This window comes from Lagopus leucura, unplaced genomic scaffold, assembly GCF_019238085.1.
Source record: "Lagopus leucura isolate 7727_CA_CO unplaced genomic scaffold, USGS_WTPT01 Super-Scaffold_760, whole genome shotgun sequence".
Lineage (NCBI taxonomy): Eukaryota > Metazoa > Chordata > Aves > Galliformes > Phasianidae > Lagopus > Lagopus leucura.
In genome coordinates, this window is record NW_024962257.1 from 862,039 (window position 1) to 866,368 (window position 4,330).

The window sequence follows — 4,330 nt, forward strand, 5'->3', positions numbered from 1 at the left end:
GCCGGGCGGTGTCACGCGGCGGCCAATCCGCACCCGGTGCTCGCGGCCCGGCGGCAGCGGCTGACGGTATGGGCGGGGCGGCGCTGCGCCGCACTGGGGGAGGGCCGTCCTGCCGGGGTGCTCCGCCCGCAGCCTTCGGTCCCTTCCGGAGCCCCGCGGCCGCCTCCGCCGTGCTGCCCGGCGTCGTTGCCGCTCCGTGCCGAGGTGCGGCCCCAGCAGAAGCGTCTCCTCGTCCCCTCATCGCCCCGCAGCGCTGCGCTGGGCTTCTGCTGGGAGCGCCCGCGGCGCACCGCAAGGGCTCCGGGACAGCCGTGCCTGCGCTCCCGGCGTGCGGCTCGGCTCAGAGTCTCCTGATGGTTCCGCTGGTGCCGGCTGTTATCGGTGGAGGAGAGCAGTGCCGACCCCGGCTTGTCAGGCTCAGTTACAGGAGGGGGAGGAACGGGCTGCGGCAGAGTTCCGGGCCCGGCCGTTGCCGTGCGGTGCAGCGCACGCCGCCCCTCACTCCGGCGCCCGGCGGCAGCTGCCCGGGGCTGCGGGCGCTGATGCTCAGAGCTGATCGCGCTGAGGCCCCCGTTCGAGCAGAGATGCAGCTGTACAGCGTTCACCCATTCAAGTAATTCCAGTATTCGCTCATCCAGAACGGTTTGGCTGTCAGCCTTTTCCATTTTAATTCTCTCTGCTTTGTTTTCACGCATCGATTTGTTTCTACCCTCACAGCCCTTGCAGTTCTCTGGGCCACCGCAGATTCCCCTGGGGAAGTTCTAAGCAGTGCTAGAATATTTTATACAAAAACCGCAAGAGAATTACCTGCATTAAGAAAGCTGCGGATACATTTTTCTACTTTTTAAATCTACACATTAAAAAGAAGGCTCCGAATTCTGTTTCAGGGAAAGCGACCAGCAGAGCACGTTGGTGCGCCCAGCAGGGGGGCGGTGCGGGTACCGACTGTCAGATCCTGCATCCACCGAGAGGCTGCCTGTCCCTGAGCGCCAGCACGGGACCTCTACAGCTGCCTGTGCTCTACTGAACTGTACTTCTCTCAGCACCTGGAAAGTATCGACAACCCAATTGTAAAGGAATCTTGCTGTGTACATACAACTCATGTTAGTGAGAGAGCAGAATTGGTCTGTAGGCAGTTTTGGAGCGACACACGGGTACATAACCTGTCCTGCAGACTGGAACTGAAGCTCTTTTCTCTTACATTTATCTTTGTCACTATCAGTACGTTCAAATAGGGAAAAGGTGTCCTTATATATTGTAGGGGAATTGCTGAGTCACTGCCCTAAGCAATAATTGAGCACCTGGGGAAGGACGCAGCCCTGGGAGCACAGGTGGCAGCAATTCCAAAAACCCGGTTCCAGCCCTCCCTGCCCTCATTAAAGGGCTGGCTGCCACAAGGGAAAGGTTTCTATCTGGAGATCCCTCCTTGTGGAGTGTTTGGTGAGCCCCAGGCCTTGGGACAGGTGAGCAAATCTTTGTTGAACTGGGTGGTGACCAGCAGCCTTTTTTGGTAATTCAGAACTGGTTCTCTGCTCTCACCTTTCCTGATACACATCTGTAGTTTGGTGGCTCTCTTTCTGGTTGTTTGCCCTCCTGTCTAGTCTTCTTGGCACGTTCTGATGCTGAATGTGTTATCAGGGGAAGCCCAAACAAATCTTACATTTCTCATTTGCATATTCAAAGTGCATTTTTTACTTGGCAGCATAGGAATAGCTGTTTGCTCCATGTGTCTTCTTGTGTTCTTGAGCTCAGCTGCAATAGAGCTAGAAATTCATGGTGAGATTGCTTAGGAGCTTGTTTGCATTCTTATGGGGTTTTATCAGCCTGGTTCTGCTTCCTGCAGCAGGTGCTTCCCAGGCCATAATAAGCATGCTGTACGCATCTCAGTGCACCAGTCCTGTGTGCTCACTGTGACACGCTGCCTTGCAGTGGGACATTCCTCTAGGGGAAGCCCAGTGTGATCCTTCCCCAGCGTGCCAAGAGAACAGCAATCCTTCATTACCTCAGCCTTCGTGCCCACTTACATTGCTGTGCTTCGAATGTTTGGAGTCCTCTTGAAAATGATTCCTAAAAGGGTTCAGAATGGAAGTGCTGCTCGTTCCAAAGCACTCCGTGCAGCTGATCCCTGCAAACAGCAACCCAGTGGCAATGTTTGCTGCTGTGCTCAGTGATTGGAGCTGCCAGGTGTTAGTGGAGCAGGTAGGGGTGATTTACAGACCAAGTGGCCTTTGAGTGGTGTGAACAAAGGAGCTGGGGATGGTCTGGAAAACTGACCCCCAAGTGGTCTGTCTGTTCAGGCAGCTCCAGGCTGTCCCAGGTGGCTCTGCTCACACCTGCACGTCTCCTGGTTGTTCTGCTGGGCAAAGAGCTTTGCTGCTTGGGATCCTGGAGGGCAGGATCATGAAACCAAGGTGGGAAGGTTGCATCAGAATGATCAGATCTGAATGCAGTCAGTATTTCCTGTATGATGTGGCTATTTTACCTATTAGTAGCAAGGGGACTTAAATACAGTAGTCTGATTGAAAGTAATTGTTTTAATTGTAACTAAGATCTTCAGATTAATTTGCAGGCTCGTCCTCTAAGAAGAAAAAAATCTTGTGTTAGGACTTACGGGACAAAAGGTTGAAAACAAAGGAGGGGAAACAGCAGAACAGCAAACTCTGACTTACAGTTAAGCCTTCATCTTATCTGGGCCTGGCAGCAGTACTGACAGTCTGCTCATACTGCAAAATAGAGTTAACTATTAACTTTAAGCAGAATTGGGCTTCAGAAAAAGTCGGAGGGTAACCTTCTGAAGAGAAGGAAAAAGAGTCGCCCTTTGCTATGGCTTTGAGACTAAGATGATGGCAACCATGCAGACAGTAACTGGAAGTCTTGGGATGGATCTGATTTGCCTCAGGGGATGCAGTTGCTTTGCAGTGTGTGCTGCCATCAGGAAGGCCATAGTGTACAAAGTGTGAAATGGAGAGCAGGGGATCTTTGCTAGAAAATGTTAAGTTGTGGGGTATCTCCTTCTTTGGGGAGAGAGGTGGGGAGGGGAGGGGGGAGACATCCTCAGCTGTTACAAAGTCAGGGTGATGTTTGTTTCTGGGCTCAAAGCTGTGACCTCTGAAAGCATTCAAGCCAACCAAGAGAAGCAGGGCTGTGCTGGCACTGAGCTCACAACACAGCGGTGCTGGAACAGTGCAATCTTTCCTTGGGCCTGAAATAGAAGTGGAAATAGGTCACTTCTCTTTGTTTGGGTGGATGTGAGCTCACGTGTTTATCCAATCAATGAGCCTTTTATTGAATATTTCCTGAAAATAGGGCCCATGTGAGGTTTGCTCGCAATCAACTGTCAGAAAAAAGATCTGCTGTGTGTGCTGAGGTGCGGCTGTTGGTGAGGAAGCCCGGCTGCAGCTGCCCTGCCGTGTGCTCTGTGCGATGCAGGCTGTCTGCAGTAATGCAGCAGTTAGCAGCGTGCAAAGCACCCTAGGGAAATGCACTGCTGTGTTGGTTCCTGTATTCCTTCTGTGTGTTAGGACTGTCTTCTTACTGAAGTGCTGCCTTTGTAACACTGTCAGGAGATGTGCTGTGTGACTGTGGAACTCGAGCTGTGCACAGTCCAAGTTATTCTGAGCTGCAAAATGCCCTGCTTCCTAACGGCCATCAGCTCTCAGTACATATGTGATATTGATCAGCTCTTTGTTGTTGTAGTTGTGCTGCAGGAAGCGAAAAATTGTGCTTGGAGGGGGGGAAAAAACACTTGGAAATATTTGCGAAAGAGAGAGTTCAGTCCTAAGTGGTTTATATTTGTTCAATTTTTCCCCTTTGGAATACATCACTGTGTTTGTTTTTAAGCCAATTAAATTTGTTTTGTTAGGCTGCTTGGAGGGAGAGTGGAACCAGACTGGGCTTGGAATCCAATATGTATTGAGCTGTGTTGTTCTAATGTGCCTTTTGGTTGTGTTCCACCTACCCGGTACAGACAGTAGGTCAAACTGCAGTAGCTCTGCTAATACAGATATTGTGTTACATGGAGCTTCGTGCACTTCAATCAATGTGGAAGACTTTAATTAAACCACTCTGTAATGATTCACTGGTCTCTGGAAATTCATGCCATATCAAAGATAAGCTAGTAATACAAAATGCGCATTTCAAACATTCTGGTGGTCTATCTGTCAAGAAAATATTTTTGCATGATGTCTTTTAGGTGATACAATAATTACTTTGCCTTTTTGAAGAAACCTTTAAAGGTCAGCTGCCTTTCCTCTTTTCTCTGTGGTCCATACAGTGCTTAACTCCAAGTGTAGCTGCTTGCACAGCGAAGGCCAGACCCTGAGGATCTTGG